The sequence below is a fragment of the Miscanthus floridulus genome, chromosome 1 (assembly GCF_019320115.1).
Source record: "Miscanthus floridulus cultivar M001 chromosome 1, ASM1932011v1, whole genome shotgun sequence".
Classification (NCBI taxonomy): Eukaryota; Viridiplantae; Streptophyta; class Magnoliopsida; order Poales; family Poaceae; genus Miscanthus; species Miscanthus floridulus.
In genome coordinates, this window is record NC_089580.1 from 181,539,443 (window position 1) to 181,557,873 (window position 18,431).

At 44.3% G+C, this 18,431-nt stretch overlaps 1 non-coding gene across 1 annotated transcript; it reads left to right on the plus strand.

The window, feature by feature from the left end:
- Nucleotides 1–1,647: 1,647 nt before the first annotated feature.
- LOC136511205 (small nucleolar RNA R71) lies at nt 1,648–1,754 on the plus strand. Its single transcript, XR_010772662.1, has one exon. It is a non-coding gene; the product is annotated as a small nucleolar RNA R71 (small nucleolar RNA).
- The last annotated feature ends 16,677 nt before the right edge of the window (nt 1,755–18,431 follow it).

Consider the following 18,431-nt stretch of genomic DNA (forward strand, 5'->3'; position numbering starts at 1 on the left):
TTGGCTTGCTATGTGTTGACACATTTTCGTTCTGACACTATCCCATCCAGGAATCAGATTGATTGGTCCACCATCTATAATTGCATATACATAGGGAACAAAGGTTAATCATCGAATAAATATTTATACTTTACCTTGGACATTATGTTGACCCCCGATCTAATGTTGTAGAAGGTCTTATGGAACATTCTTTGCACAATGATACACTCGATCGTTGGTACGCCTGAATCATCCTTCTTGGCAAGGAATGGTGAAGTGAGGAGGTGGTCGTACTCTGATCTGAGTGTGTGGATCATATTGACTGTCTCTTCATGTGGTTGTCTGGCTTTGTTCTTCCTTCTTCTCCTCTTGTTCTTCTTCTTGGTCACTGTTGTCTCTTTGGGCAGGTATGCCTTTTGTGGATGACTAGAAGATTGCAAGATGTGATTCTTGAAAGAAAACTTCTCCTTTTTATCCTTGATCGTGAAACAAATCTTGGCACTATCCACGTAGATGATGGCTTTTGTAGTGCTTAGGAAAGGTCAGCCCAAAATAATGGGTGCCCTTACATCTCCATTTGTTTCCAAAACCACAAAGTCCACGGGAACATATGATTGTTCCACTCAAATAATGGCATCTTCAAGAACTCCCTTGGGGTAATAGAGTGACTGATCTGCAAGCTGCAAATGCATATTTGTGTACAACAAAGCATCTCCATTAATTCGATCATAAATTACCTTAGGCATGATGTTGACACTTGCTCCGAAGTCACAGATAGCTTCCTAGAAGATGTGAGGTCCAATGGCGACGCGGATGACAGGTCTTCCTAGATCGCTCTTCTTCTCATGCAAGATATAATCTATCCACCTTCTTGTCGATGGCTCTATGTAGTAATAAGCTGCATTGTGAATATCGACAAGATTTGTAGTTTCTAGATCTTCTGGTTGCCCTGGAATCTTACCTTTATCGGACGGAGGAACAGCAGCCGCCAGCTGAGCTATTTGTGATTCTATCATTTTATTAAAGCTATGTTGGTTCTTAATGACAGAAGTAAAACTATCCATTCTATTATTTATGTTCTTTAGAATTTTATCATTGGAAGCTACCTTTCTAGATAATCCCTCCATAATTTTTGATTAACCAGCAATTAATTCTCTCAAGGATGGTTGATTGAAATTATTAAAATTATTACCTTGATAGTTACCTTGATAATTACCTTGGTAGTTCGGCCTTTGTTGCTGGTTCCATCCTTGATTCTGCTGAGGACGAGAGTAATTGTTGTTGTTGACAAAATTCACATCCTCATGGGTCTCAGGGTAGTTATTCCGTGAATGCCCAGTGCTTCCACACATTTCACATGTCATGCGAGAATCATGAATGCACATGACTTCTTGCTTCTCATTGGCTCGATCTTCAAGCTTCTTCATCAGTAGGTCCATCTTGGCATATAGCATGTCTACCTCCTTGAGTTGATGCATACCTCCACCTCTCTTGCGGGTCTAAACACATTCTTCATTCTAGCCTTGGTTGGAGGCCATCTTCTCCACAAAAGTGGTCACACCTGGAAGTGTAAGTGACATGAATGCACCTCCAACAGCAGCATCCATAGTCTCATGGGTACTATTGGTCAGCCCATGATAGAAAGTCTGTATGAGTAGCTAATTCTCTATCCCATGATGAGGACATTCCGTAATATAATCTTAAAAGCATTCCCATGCCTTAGGGACAGATTCATCATGTTGTTGTTAAAAGCTTGAAATTCTCCTAATCAGAACATTGGTCTTGCCTATGGGAAAGAACTTTGCTAGAAAGACAGTGAAGCAGTTATCCCATGTAGTATTTCTATCATTATTAGCATAAAATCATTACTTCGCCTTCCCCAAAAGTGAAAATGGGAAGAGGCAAAGTAGTATGGCATCTTGGGTTACTCCTTTGATGGTGAAGGTGCAGCAGATCTCTAGAAAGTGTTGGAGATGTGCACTTGCATCTTCATGTGCCTTTCCATAAAACTGGTTTGCTTGCACCATATTGATGAGAGCTGGCTTAAGCTCGAATCCATTATCTCCGATATTGACTGTCAGTCCAGTACGAATGTTGGCCATAGTTGGAGTAGAGAATTCATGGAGAGTCATGTTAGCCATGGCTTCAAATTCTGGTGTTAAGCTTCACATTATATGGTTGTCTTTCAACTTTAATGCTGAGACTTTCTTGAGCTTAGCTCTGGTCTTCCTGATTAATGCTTCTAGATCTTCAACGTAGTTTGTTGGAAGGTAAAAATCGGTCATACATTACCCTTCATAAGATACACAAGTAGACAAAACAAGGGTAAGCCTGTTTGAGCAGAGGTCAATGGTTATCTCGATCCCATCAATAAGTATAAGTTTATCAATACTTCCTTTGCTAGTTACCTTTCCCGACAATGGCATCAAAAATGCTTGTTGGTGTTTATTAACATATCACTTGTTTTAAGTACTTAGCCACCTATCATAAACCTGTACCTCCTTGCTTTACTAGGTTGTCAACCCTAGTGATGATGCCAGAGATATGTGTTTGTACTACATAGTATTACTAGAATAACACTAAACAGTTCTTATTAATGCAAGTGATTGGAGAGAATATATATAAATCTATGAATACAAAGTATCTGCAAGCAAACAGATAATATACTATTGTAGCATTTTATCCGAGAGTATTTCAGGTATCGTTATTTATATTTTTACCACTGGGAAGGTCTAGCATGGATATGTATTGATAACTTATATTATTGAAGGAGAAATAAACCATAGCCAATATTCTACTCACAATAGGGGTAAGTCATAAGATAAGAGATGTATAAATGATAAGTAATGACAATGATAAATCACTCAAAGCACTCATTTCTATAGCAATAGCATGGTCAGGTAGAATATTAGAGGTATAATTCCTAAGTCTTTCTTAATTATAAGTCAAAGCATACATTTGATTAGTGCAATTACACCTAGTAATCATGGGTAAGATCATCATATCTACACCTAAGGGATATTACTAAGGAAGATTGAGGGCAGAGCTTGTTCTACCTTCATAACTTGTACCTATATTCGGGGAGTGGACTACAAAGAACTCAACGGGAGTGTCACATCCACGATCTACCACATGACCCAGAATATAGGGTGTATCCATAGGTAAACAACGTATAAGCACCACGCTTACACAATGTCGACCACCCACCCCGTATACATTAGAGTGAGCGCTATACGAACTTATGCATAAACACAATGATAAACTAGCTATACTAAATATATAATCAAAGTAGACGTTGAACATCATAATGAAGAACATGAATAAGATAAATGCTAGGATTGTCATAACAATTGTAACTAACATATAAAAATAATGGAGAAATAAGAGAGAGAGGGGTACAAAGTTTATACCGAACCACACTCTTGACAAGATCGGGAATTTAAACGAAGTCCTACTTGCCTCCCTCTAGATCTATCCTAACTAGCTATGCTACGGAGGAGGAGGAGCTCTGAGGAGATTAGGGTTTCTATCTTCTCAAATGACTTGATGACTAGGGTTATTCCTAGGGGGAGAGGTAGGGGCTAGATTATATAGCCCTGAGGGTCTAATGTGAGCCCTTGGATCAAACCGACTTAAGCAACGGCCTAGATGCATCCTCAAAGGCGGTGGGAGACCGGCATACGAAGCTAGCTGATAGGTGGGGCCCATAGGGGCCGAGCAGCCCCACCTATTAGGGGGTGGCCCTCCGCTTTTGGTGACGTGGCTTCTAGACCCTTCTAGAGTCTTCCCACGTAGGTACCACGGTGGAACTCCGTATTTTCTTTGACGATCAGGTCCTCCTTGGTGGTTTTCTGATTAAACCCTACGAAAGCACAGATTCACCAAAACTTATGGAATTTATTAGTTTAAACCCATAAACCTTCATTAGTGATTATATTTTATGCCCTTATACATGTTTAATTGACTGTTTATATTAGTTGTTAACTACCGTCAACATGCTCCAAATCAGGCATCCTACAAATCGGGCGTTGAATTGTTCCAAAACACCCTGGCGTGGTATAGCTTCTCTAATTCAATTCATCATCACCAATTCACCATACCATCAGTGAAATGACATTTTTTAAGAATAGTGAAATGATGTTATGACGGTTTGCAAAAAAAATATCTTGAAGTGTGAGTTCTATGACATGCGAGCTACGCACCATCCATTGTTGGCATGGGTTAGTAATAGGTTGGGTAGAAATGGAATTTTTTATACTAGGGGCTCGTTTAAACCCATTAGTATTGAAAATTAGCTAGCTAAGAGCACCTCCAAGGGTTTCCAAAATAATCTCCTAATCCTTGATTTTCGGTAAGATTGAAAAAAAACACATCTCCAACAATTCTCAATCCTACCTTCCAATCTTTTAGCACTTGCAACCCCCACCCACACACACACACACATGGATAAATTCGTGGACTCAACGTTGCGCGTATACTCCTAGGCATGCAATTTCCTGGACTCGACTTCTTCTATGATGAGGCCATGGTGGAGGTGGACTCCAAGCTGTTGTCCCTCATGTGGGGGCAGAGTCAGGGGACATGCCCAAGTCTAGGGAGTTCGTGGCACTAGACAGCGCCGAGTTTGTGGCCAGTGCCAGGTGTGGCAACACTAAAATAGTCGTCGTATTCCAGCGGCACAAGAGCGGCTTCAGATGCAGCTTTAGCAACTTCTTTGCCTTCCCAATGTACTGTGCACTATACTGTGATTCCCTCTTGATCTTGTCTTGTCTGCAATGGTCATGTGAATTAAGCAATCACCTATATGCAGATGGTAGAGACGTCACCAAGGAAGAAAAGGGCCTCGTCAACAGCATGTTGTACCAGCCGCTGGAGAAGGAGGGTAAAGAGTACCGAGGGTCTCATTTCATGACTCCTTACCCCATCGCCTCAAAAGGTATGGGGGTTGGTGCCAAACTAATCTAAAAGTGTTGAGGGGCTCATTTCATCGTTTCTAACCCCTTCACCTTAAAAGGTATGGGGTTTGCGCCAAAGTAATCTAAAGAAGCACCTAGGTGCTCAATTCATGACTCCTTACTGCATCATCTCAAAAGGTATGGGGTCGGTGCCAAACTAATCTAAAAGTGTCGAGGGGCTCATTTCATCGTTTATAGCTCCTTGCCTCAAAAGGTATGGGATTGGAGCCAAAGAAATCTAAAAAGCGCCTAGGGGCTCTTCTCGCTACTTATAAGCCAATCGCCTCAAAAAGTATAGGGGTTGGGTTGGCGCCAAAGTAATCCAAAAGCACTAAGGGGCTCATTTAGTGAGTCCTCACACCCTCTTGTCCCAAAGGTATGGGGTCAGTGCCAAAGTAATCTAAAAAAGCCGAGAGGCTCTCTTCACTACCTCTCGTCCATCTCGCCCTCACAAAAGAACATGATAAGACACCGATGCGATCATTCTAGCACTAAAGCACTAGATTCCATCAGGACACTCTTAGAATTGCATCATTCGCTCTCGTTTTTGCTTCGCACTTCGCTATTAAACTTCAATGACCCACTGCTCAAGACTTTGGTTGAGTTACGGCGAGGGACTTCATTGCCAACTTTGGCGTCATCAACTACACCTTCGCTAACATTTTGGTAAGGGGCTTCACCACTGACTTCGATGAACTTGACACTAACCAACCAACATTCTTTACAAAAGGCCTTTCCACTGATTTTGACATCACCAACAATGTCTTTGCAAACATATCGGTGAACTTTTTCACCACTGACTTCGGCTAACTCAACACCACCTTCGCCAACATTTCAGTAAGGGGCTTTGGCGTCACCAACAATGCGTCCATCAACATTTCACCGAGAGGTTTCACCATCGATTTTAGCTTCATTGACAATGTGTTTGCCAACGTCTCCGAGATGGGCTTTGACTTTGACTTTGACTTCGACATCATTGGGCACACCTTCATCAACATTTCATCAAGGGTCTTCAACTTTGACTTCGACATCATTGGCTACACCTTCATCAACATTTTGGCAAGGGCTTCACCATAATTGGCATTGCCTTCACCGTCAATTGGAGTAGGGGATCTCCATCTACGGCATCTGTGACATCAATCATGGATATGTCGTCTACTTCAAGCATGAGAAAGAATTTCTCACAAGCACCATCCAAGAGGGGTTGGCAAGGAGCTGATCGGACAAGCAATTTTCCTAAAGACAAAAGCGTTGCCTGGCGCCCGTGAGTGAAATTTGAAGGCGTGTCATGATCATCTACAACTAGCTCGCCTACGTCGACTACTTCGCTTACCTCGACTACATCAATGTCTTCGGCGAAGACTTAATTATGAAAAGAAGGTATCAAGGGCTCAAGGCGATATGAAGGAGCAAGCTGCCAAAGAAAGAGCCACGGAAGTTCGAGCAAAGGTTGACACCGAAGACTAGCTAAAGATAAAACATCCATAGAATATCTCTGTATAGACGAGAACTGTGTGTTGGAATTGAGTTGTAATTGGGCCACACTTAGTTGTACTCGGCTATTGGGTCTTATACTTTCGATCAAAACAAAATAGGTGAGGGGCTACTTTGGGGGGTGTTATATGTTAGGGACCCCATTAGTGTTTTACATGGTCGAATTACATAATTTGGGGGCTTGGAAGATAATATTTAGAGTCCATTTGTAGCCTCTAGAGGTTCTTTTGTAAAATATAAGCCACTAGGAGAAATAATGAAAATCTCCCCTCCCACCTTCCCTATTAAAGGAGAGGGCAAGGTAGAGGGGATCCTGACCTCTCACTCATTTGCTCTTTTTCTCTCCACTTATATCTCTCATTTTTTGTCATAGACCAACACCGATTTCCAATTCAAAATGTTTAAGAAAGCTAATAAAGAGCATACACTACCAATACACTCATGATACTCAAATATTAGTAATAAGTTAATTAGCAGTTTGACCAATTTCTTCTAGTATTTCACAAGCAGAATTCACATGTCGACATCACATCAAGCCTGAACATTATGTCCTTCAAGCTCTCTCCAATCCATAGGTTATTACATATACGGATCAGCAATATCTCTAACAATTAAGGGTACATAATTATCTTGACCAATTAATTCCGTAATTTATACATTCTCGTGATTTTGATGAGTGTTTGTGTGCTTTATTATAATTTATTTGTGGCACTAAAAAATATTTCCTTGAGTTTCCATTCCATCCTTTACTCAAAAATCCTTTCTTTTGATTTGAAAACCCTTCACACAAATTAGAAAAATCATTTGGGCTTAATCCCTACTTTTGCCGCACGCCAGCATTCTAGCAAGTTCATGTACGGCCTAGTCTGGCTTAACCTGCACGTGTAGCACTTTCTCTCTGCGTCGTCTTCTTTCCAGTGCTCTCTCCCGTTGTCTGCTTCCAACCACAGCAGCAGCAACACGTGTCTCCGCAACTTCCGTCGGTAGCTCGAGCACAGGTGCGCCTGCGCTAGCAATGCGTGGACTACGCACACTGCTCCCTTGGTGGCAAAAAATCGCTGCGGTCGGGAAATATCTACCACGCACGGCCGGAGATTTTTACTCAGGGACCTTAGAAATCTCAATGCACGCTGTTCGTTCCTTCGAGATATCAAGATGATATGCTACTGGTGTTGATGATATTTGGATGGGAATTTGTCTTGAACGCAACCTAGAAATGCAGCAAATGTTGATTAAAAAAGACCAGGTCATTCATATTTAATTGGACGGGATAAAACTGACCGGCAAACAAGGCAACACAAAACAGCATAAATCCATTCACCTCAGGAAAAAGGATGCCCTTCAGAAGATCCAAACAGATAAAAAATTGTCACTGACAACGTGGATGGAAGCAGTGATCGGAGACATTCTCTTCCTGTGAGCATGGCCAGGTAACTATGAATTATGATAAAAGCTTAAAAGAGTGGCAAGTGACACTCCGCTTAGCTAGATAAAGCTTAGACACTTATCAAATCCCTTTTTGCTTAATGAAGTATGACTTGTCGAGACAATATATTATTTTGCCTTCATTTCAACACAATACAGAATTCCATCAAGTTTGTCTTATTATTGAATCTTTGATACACTTCAAATCATATAATAAATCATATCTCCAAATGTATGCAATCTAATTAAATCTCTGTTTAACACTTAGCAAACATGGTAGGCCTTTAATTGTGTCGTCATAAAACCCACCAAAAGGCTAGATGCACTTGCACAAGTACACCACTTTAGGGAGAATCCTTTCATTCACAAGGATTACAGCAGAAAGGACCATTTCACCTTATCGTAAGCCCTCTCAAAGTCAAGTTTTAAAATAACATCATTTAACTTTTTCCTATGCAATTCATGTAAGGTCTCGTGAAGTATTAGCACACCCTCTGTAAATATTTGTACGTGACATGAAAAATGTTTGTGACGGCCTTATAATACTTTCAACCACTGAACTTAACCTATTGCGACCTACCTTTGTAATAATCTTAAAAAATAATATTGAGTAGGCAAATAGGGGCGATATTGATTTATGTTTTGAACTCCTTTTCTTTTGGTAAAAGGGGGTTTTATACAAAAGTTTAAATTAAAAAGGGCAGCATACCCTTATGAAACTCTTCAAATAATGTCATAAGGTCCTCTTGATGATTTCTCAAAAATTTCGATATAATTCAGGTGGGAATCCATCTGGACGTGACACTTTATTATGTTCCAACCTAGAAAAACTGCTTCTTTTACTTTGAATGTATAATAATGAGTGATGTGAGACTTTAGAGCCTCATCCCCTACAAAGGTCTGATCCCACTCTATATCAATTGAAAAAAAAACTTGTTTTACGATGTTTTCCCCTTGGCAACCAAAAACTATTGAGATATTACATACAATCATCCTATAAAAGGTTGGTTGCTTTGGGATAACACCTAATTTCCTCTTCCTTAAGCAGATGCACTATTTTTTTCGTTAGTGTACTGCTATTTCTGGACACAAGACGAAAGCTACCACGGCGCTGGCGGACGAGACACAAGAGACCGGCAAATCTGCCAATCCTGCCGTACATGCATATCCCGTCGCCAATAATGGGCATCGGGCAACAACGCCCGATCGACGCTACACACGCTTTGCGTCGTTGATCATCTCCGGCCGTGCCAACCGATGGCACGATCGACCAGCTAGCTAGTCAACCACGGGCCAACCGCGTCGCGCGCGTCGGCGCGTGGATCCGATCGCCGGTCTCGGCGGCCGGGCGACGACGAGCAGGCGACGATGATGCCGAGAATTGATTGCTATGGTTGCTACGACGTGCCCATGCAGCCGAGCCATGCTCGCTTGCTAGAGAGCCCTTTGCAGTGCCGACGTGTGGTTGCCCCGGCGCGGCCCTCCGATCCGGTCCGCCGATTCCAAGAGCAAGCAGTTATTAGGGGTGTTTGATTCAGCTACTAAAATTTAGAAGGTGTGTTGAAAGGATGTTACGTGGGGTGTTCAGATACTAATAAAAAACAAATTACATAGTTTAATTAATTTATTATTAGCACATGTTTACTGTAGTAAAACATTGTTAAATCATGGACTAATTAGACTCAAAAGATTCGTCTCGTAAATTAGTCGCAAACTATGTAATTAGTTTCGTAATTAGTCTATATTTAATACTCTATACATGTCTCAAACATCTAATGAAACGGGGACTAAAATTTAGCCAAACACCCTCTTAGTAGGCCGATATAGATGCGCAGCCACCTTCTGGCCTTCTTCGTGATTGAAAGACGACGCGGTAACTAAGGGGGTGTTTGGTTCTAGGGATTATTTTTTAGTCCCTGTCACATCGGATGTTTGGACACTAATTTGGAGTATTAAATATATTTTAATTACAAAACTAATTACATAGATGGAGACTAATTTGCGAGACGAATCTATTAAGCTTAATTAGTGCATGATTTGACAATGTGGTGCTACAGTAAATATACTCTAATGATGGATTAATTAGGTTTAATAGATTCGTCTCGTAAATTAGTCTCCATCTGTGTAATTAGTTTTGTAATTAGAATATATTTAGTACTCCAAATTAGTGTCCAAACATCCGATGTGACTAGTCCCTGGAACCAAACACCCCCTAACTAACAAGGGCGCTGATGAGACATTCATTAATCGCATCACATCAATAGACAGGTACGATCGGTGGATCGATGGTTCTCGTGCATCCCTTTCGCGTCATCGATCGCGTTCTCCAAGCAGTGTGATGACTTGCACTGCATGCATTAGTTTTTTTTTTAGCAAATTCGGCAGGTGCTCTGCCAATTCATTATAGACATTAGTTATCATTTTTAGTGAAGGACGACTGGTCTGGATTCTGGAATTTCAGCTAGTTCTACACGTAGCACACACACAGATTCGCTAGCGTGAATATATGCTGCTACTACAACACACGCGAATCTTTAAAATTTGCTTTTTCAGCTGTATATAGGTCGCAGATTAAATTTATTTGTCAGCATCCATCTCTACCCCTATAATATACCACTTCAAATTATCCTACAGACACCAAACAAATCCCACCTCTACAGTCACGACCTAAACTACGTCCACCCCACAAAACACACATAGAAAAAAATAATATTAAAAACATACGTATCAAATTAACTCTCACTCATTCTCTCTTTTTACTCAACCATATCCGACAGCCGATATTCTTTGATCTCCCCACTTCAGCGCTCCACCCCACCCACGCGCGCAGACGATACCAGAAAGTTACGTGTATAAGATACTCGGTCCTTATCTCTTCCTCATTTCCCTCCTCATTTCTCTGTCCTCAGATGTGCGCCCACGAACGCATCGGCTCGCATGGCGGTGGCTGGCAGCGGCGGCCTCCTGCCCGTGCTTCCCAGGCTGCAACGCGACGGCGACCCTTCCCCAACCCCTAACCGGCGGCGGCGACGCTCCACCCATCTTCGTCCTCCCCTCCGGCTGCTGTGGAACTGGCGATGGCGGCCCTGACCTCAGCTGCGGCGCCTCTCATCCCATGCAGACGGCGCTCCCCCGCAGCGACGCGCGCATCCCAGCCCCTCCCTCCATCCGGACGCGGTGGCTCGTCGACACAACCAGGCGCGGCGTGTGCTGCCCTCCATCCGGCGGCGTGTCTCCTCCAACCCGGAGGGGTGAGGTCCTCGTGCAGATCCTGCAGGTGACAACTATTCTGGGGGTTTTCTTGGCCGGTTCTCGATTTGTGCCATACGTATTTGCCATCTATTCGTGCTGTCGTGGGGTGCTCAGTCTTCCTTCTCTGTCCTGAGTTGGGTTCAATTTGTTCTACTCGTTTATTAGCTCAGTCTACTTGCTCTGTTCTTTTTTGTGATTTTTGGGAGGATTTTCTCAGGTTTGTATCGGGGGCAGCCGGGCAGGTGATGGAAGTGGAGAAAAACAAGAACTTGCAGGGGAGTATCGATTCGATTCAGTTCGAGAGAAGCACTTGAAGATCAAGAATCTGATGCCGAATGGCTTGTACGGCAGCCCCTTTGGTCTTCGTTTGGCCAGATCTGGCTGCTCGAAGTCGAAATCACTAGGCCGTTGCAGAAGACGTCGCTACAAGAGATGCAGTTGTGGATGTAGCTTCTTGCAATTTTTTTTGTGTGTGTTTTATGGATGAACTGCAGGAACGGCGGCTGCTAGATTTTATTTTTTTGATGAATTTTGTCGTACAAAGTACAGATAATTTTGTTTGATTTTGGACCAAAAATTCATGTAACATATTACTGATACAACGAGGAATTATTAGTATTTGATTTTTGTTATTTTCTTACTGATTATTATTGCAAAATTATACTAGGTCCTTCGTAAAAAACGTCCTTCGCTGTGAGCTTCTAACCATTGCCTAGAAAAATACATACAGAACTTTGTTTCTATTAAAATTAAGGGCTAATAAAACATCAAAATACATTCAACGGCTGATCTTTGACGTGTGACACCAGGCTTTCTCACCCGGCGCCCTCCATCCCACGCATGCGGGTTGTTTCTTCTCTTCAAACACCCACGCACGTCACGATCAGGGTTCAAGGATCGAGTCTGTGAACATGGGAAAAAGAAACGCACCACGCTCGACTCCCAACGCTCCACGCCGCCACCGCCAATGGACGCGTCGAGGACGCCATGGATCCCTCTCCTCCGGCTTTGAACCAACCGCTCCGCCGCCTCCTCCCGGATCCTCCAGACCATCCCACCGGCAGGCCGTGCCTCGTCCCGGATCCGCCAGACCAAGCAAAGCACATGCTGGTCGCGTCCATGTCGTCGGCCGGAGGTCGTAGTCCGCCAGCGTCTTGCCGTCCTCCATCTCCGCCTTGCCGAAGAAGAGGGCCATTCTCGTGGGAGCAGCGTTCCAAAACATAAAGACGGATAATCACCTATAATATGTTTCATCTTTCTTATTATCACAAAAAAATAGTTATTTTATTTTATGTACAATAAATCAAACAAATACTCATCTCCAGGAAATTAGGAGGCTTCCTTGTATACAATTTCATGAAGTCATGGGATAGTGTAAGATTGCCACCGATCAACACTGTAAGCATATATTCTCTAACTATATTCCGTACACTACATACAAAATTAATAACTTAACTTGTTATATCTACCATGCACAGCTATCAAATTCACTGAGGATGAAATTTTTGGGGGACATTATTAAGAGCCATGCAAACGAATGTTTTGACAACTTTCCTGAAGATCTCCAAGCCATGACTAAGAACTTAGACAGAATGTAACTTAAATAGTTATATGAGAAAAAACTTTACTATGACATCTTAGTTTTCCGGATTGTATACATGCTCAAAGATATTGTGTAAAAGTTGAACTATGGAAAAAATATTAGTTGTTTTCATATGCGTCTCCAAGATAAATCCGTTACGTTAGCATGGGCATTATACTAGTAACAAAAAGGGAGATGTTATTATTGTAGATAGATACTAGCGGATAGATTATATAAAACGGGGAAAGGGGAAAGAGTCGATGTCGCGTCGTCCGTCCGTCCGGCCTGCCGAAAGTATGCACAGCAAATGATTAGTTGGGTCAGGAGTAATTAGCACCTTGATTGCAGCGTAGTTCAGCTTTGATCGCAACTAATAATCATCTAGTAGAAGTTTGAAAGATGCCTGTAGTAGTGGTAGCACTGCCGCATCAAAACGCATGCATGCATATGCTTAGAGGCCACGCAAACGCAGTGAGGAAATAGTGTCGATCAAGTCATGGTTGGGGGGCCTAAAGAATGATGATCGCGCTAGCGGCTAGCTTCTCTTTTCTTCCTCCATCCCGTTTCCTCTTTGAATTGGTTGGTGAATCATTGCTTGCTGCCGCCATTTCGCTGGATCCGGCCGGCCGACTGTAGGTTTCCAGTATCATCAGAAGACGATTATGAAATCTGCAGGGATTAATATGAGGTAGCCAGGTAGGGTGTCTGCCGACGCCTTCCAAAGGACCGGCTGTGCTAAAGCTTTTTTTAACTAAAAAAAAGCACAGCACAAGGACAGAAGAAGGGAATTTACCGGCTGAAAGAAACCAAAGGCTCTCTACCCTGTCCCTCCAAGCACTATTCAGCAATCAGCATACACCCAACCACCGCCAACTTACCCTGTTGCTCGACCGGCCGGAAAATCTGGCTTCGCCTGTCTTTTCTCTACCACAGCAACAGCATCAGCTATACTACGACTTCATACCACTGGAGAACCTCCTGATTTCATAGCAGTGCTGCTAATTATTTGTTATCACTGAATGGCGGTCTCCGTTTTCTTTTCATATATCATGCTGCATGCTAATTCTCATTTCAGAAGGGACAGTTCGTATGCTTGGATCTGAAAACAGTCAGAAAATTTTGATCCCACAAGTACATTGTTCTAACCTGCACTGCTTTCGGTGATTCAGACGCTTTCTAATTTGTTGTAGCCTATCACTGCTATCTTTCAGTGAGCTTAAAGCAATCGGATGTAAGCTATTGTTACTACTAGCTACATTGTTCTGACTTTTCCAGAAAAAAGGGTAAGATTATCTTGAAATGATATAGTTATGGAAGCTGAAATCTCTGGTTCATTGGCATGGAAAGAATACAGGCAATGAACAGTTTTTAAAGCTTTAATTCAAAAGATTAAACATTAATCCATGCCCCCCCGGGGGGCGGGGGGGATTGCTAGTCTTACTTCTGAAAGGAAAAGGAAAAATGGCAAAGCGATTATAAATCTCGTTGCCAACACAGGGGCATAGACCTATAGTCACAATTTCTGTAATTTCATTCTAATGAACATGCAGGTAAAGGCAGAGATTCTCACTGAATGGAGTTCTGATCGTTAGTGATGCATATTCCATTTTGAAGCATTCAGTGAGGCGTTTCATTTTTCATGGGTGTTGATTTTGTGATGCTCATTGCCAGGAGATACAATCTGGTACTTCAACTACGACATTTGGAGGTAATTATTGGACTCATGGTCCTCTATGGTTTTCTGTATTTTTTTCATTGTTAATCTGAGTTTTATCTGTTTACATTTACAATGATACATCAAGAGATCTTCCAGACTAGCCATACGGGCGACACGGGGGGCTCGCCAGTGCCGCCACAGCGCCTCCTCCCGCCACCTCTCCGGCCGCCACCGCCACCCTTCGGCGTGCGGCGGCGGCGGCCAGCGACGGCCCGAAAAAAGGCTCCCGTCGCATGCCCTCTCTCCTCTCCCCCTTTCCCGCACCACTCCTCCACCTCCATGCCTCTTCCCCGGGCTTCTCCGGCGAGTTCGCCAGCCGACGGGCCGGATCCCCCCCCCCCCCCCCCGCGGCCGGATCTGCCTCCCACTCGCTGGATCTACGTCGCGTCGCCACCCCCTTGCTGGTTCGGCTCCGTCGCGGTTCATGGCGCCTGCGGCCTCTGTGGGGCGTCGGGGGGGCCTTGGCGGGGCGGCCCGTGGCATGGCTGGCTAGGGACGGCTAGCGGCCGGCGGGGCCGTGTCGGTTTTCCCCTGGCCACGTTGGCGGCGTACGGCTCACCAGCTGCCGGATCTGGTCGCGGTTTCAGCGTCGCGGCTTGGGTCTCGGTAGGCCGGCCCGTGGCGTGGCAGGATGGGGACGTCCAGTAGCTGGCGGGGTCGTGTCCGCCTTCCCCAGCCTACGGCGATGGCGGCCGGCTCCACTGCACCTGAATCTGGTCGTAGTTCGGCGCCTGCGGCCAGGGCCTCGGCAAGCCAGCTTATGGTGCGGCAGGCAAGGGACTGCCTGCGGCCGACGGGACCGTGGCCGGCTTCCTCCTGCCCGCGGCGGCGGCGGCCAGTGAATGCCCCCCCCCCATCGGACCTGGTCGCCATTCCTAGAGCGTGCAGCCTCAGCTTCAATGGGCGAGCACGTGCTGCGGCTGGCCAGCAGCCAACGGCCATCAAGGCTGTGGACGGTTGACGAAGGCTATCGTGGTTCCTCTAGCCTGCTGGTGTGGCCGACGGGCCTGGCTCACGGCTCCTCTGGTGGCCTACCTAGAGCCTGGCTGGCCGGACCCTGGCCGACCTACCCTGCGGCGGCCAAATCTGGCATCTGGGCACGGGCGCTGGCGCTAGCGCCTTCTTCTCCGATGGCCGACCATGGCGAGATGTGTTGTCGTGGCCAGAGTGCGTGCAGGCGGCTGCGTCTACACCACCATGGAGTTCTAGGTGAAAGCTCAGCCCGGCTTTGGCCAGGAGGACGATGATGACGCCTCGGGCGCCACATACCTCCTTGGAAGCGTCGTTGATGAACCCATACATCTGCACCGACAATGTCGGATTCTGGGCGTAAGCCCTGCCTTAGATGCCTCTAAGGTTAGCTGGCGTCCAGGGAGGTAGCCTTAGGCGTCTCTATGGCAGAACCGCCTAGAATAACACCCTTTCGGAGGTGTCGTCTTCCACAAGATACTAAGCACATCGAAAGCGAGCTACCTCGGACTGTTCCATCGAGCACACCCCAAGGGAGAACTCGAAACAATCCACGTTTTACATCCAGAATCCAATAATGAGTATGAGCTTACAATACTTAGTCCATTTCATACAACAAGAGTTCTTGGAAATTATTTATTACAATACCAGGGTTCAGAGTGCGATAATTAGACAGCCGAAAGAAAATAAACATCTAGTAGAAACGATGCAAGAATCCGTCTGTGCCCACCAGAAAAATCCTCCACACAAGAGCTACTCCTCAAGCTGCACCTACAACAGGAGTAAAATAAACCCTGAGTACACAATGTATTCACAAGATTTACCCGACTAGTGGGAATAGTTTTCCGACTCTCAAGGATATGATAGGCAATATGGGCTTGATGTTTTCTTTTTGTTTGCGAAAAGCATTACTAGAAGTAGGCCCTTAAGATCAAGTTTAACTAGCAGTCATGATTACTTAATTAGCTAACCATTCTAGGTAAGCATATGTTATGCTTTTAAGCAAAAGTCGAGCAATCATAACCATTTTACCATCTTTCATCTTCCAGTTCTTGCTATGCTGCTAGACCATAGCCAAGTCGTACCATCTCACGAAAACAGCGATTCGTGAACCAATGTATCATAGCTGGGTACCCCGAAACACATGTTCTATTTGTATCCCAGGCACAAACAAAACCAACCCATTCCACTCCTGTCACGGGGTCTAGGTCTCCGTCCAAACTTAGACTCCAAGCCCCCACACTTGAGACCCGGTCTCAGTATGGTGCTTAGACCTTCACCTTTCCCAGCCTCCAATCAGCCGGTCCAGAAAGAGCCAGAACCCATGACAAGAGCGTAATGAGCCTACCCGCTCCTATAAGCAAGTATGTGCTCAGGATAATAAGTCTATGACCTGACTACCATCCACAACAACAGACGGTCCTTAATCGACACGAATAGAAAAAACAGTATAACCAAGCTAAGCCCCGTTGGCCACGGAACACAACCTGTTACACCCATCAATATCCATACTATATCCCTACCCTGTCTCCATTTTCCCTTTCATTATTTTATCATGAGAGTAAACATAATAATCACTTATTGTGAGTAACGATAGGTTACTAACGCTACCAAAAACCTAAGCATAGCAACTACTCGAACCTGTACTAGTAGGACTCATAGGGCAAATATATCTATGCATGAGGTTTTCATAAAATTCATGTAACGTAAATGCACATAACATATATAAACAGTGATTATCAAAAAATAAGGGGTTATGCACCAGGCTTGCCTTAGGCAGGCGTGGTGTCAGCTGAGTTAGTCAGTGGCGGCTCCAGAACCTCCTCCTATATGAGAATCTCCTCCTCATACTCCTCGACAATCTCCTCAAACTCGTGATCACCAGTGGTCACGATCTCCGCCAACTCATTCTCTACATGCATGCGATGATGATGCAACACTTAGCATTTATGCAACAACAACTCTTAACATAAGAATACACATACTAAGCTAGCTCTAATGACTAAGATACTAAGCTAACTATCATCTTTACCAAGCAAAGTGTTGGGTTCAACTAACAAACACCTAGATTTACAAATGAAGAATATATCTTTATTTCTACTAATGATTTAATGTATATCTAAAACAAAGAGCATTTAAGTATCCTAATGTTTAGTCTATTCTAAAGCTAAAAAAATTATAGTGAACACATAATAATACCATGAAGCTGCTATACAAATTTCAAGACTAAAGCTATCACCAATTTACCACAAGAATTCCTACAATAATTCTCCTAACAATATTAAACATTTTCAATTGATTTAATAGCACCTGCTATCAATATGTACATATATGAACTAAATACACTAACAGATAGAGCATAATTTTAGGAACCTAACAAATTTTGTTTCACAATTTTTGGACACATACATGATTTTATATGATTTACCAAAGATTAGCTCAAAAATTAAATTAAAAACTATTTCTAATTCCTTATGAAAAATAAAAATGAATTCTCTCACGCGGCCCACGCGAGGCTGGCCCACGCGGAGACGGCCCATGCTGGGGAATCCCGCGCGCGTCGATGACTTTGCAAAAGAGACCTCGCACTTCACCCGAATTACAACTAAGTCCAAACGCTATTTCCCCCTCTCTCAGAACTTCTCGCTTAACCCCCTGGCCTTTCCCTAATTCACCCATGCGCACCCCCGGTGACTTAGTGCGCGGCGGCGTGGCGAGCGGCGGCACTGGGCGCTTAGGCCGGCCACCTGGGACCTGCGCGGCCCACCTAACGGGTCGATCACCATCTCTGACCCGAGCAGCTATGCTAAGCGGCGGTGTAGGGTGACATGACTGGTTGGGGAAGGGATGCAGCGGCGCATGGCCATCCGCGACCGCGATAGTGGTGCCACTATTTTGGTGAGCTAGGGTAACTATAGGCCTAATTGGTTAGCATGTGAGAATCAGGAGGCTACCCTAGACCAGTCTAGTGGTGACGGTTGGGGCGAAGGATGATGGAGGAAGGCTGGTCACGTGCGGCTGAGCCATGTGATGACGCACTGTGGCGGCATGGTCGCGT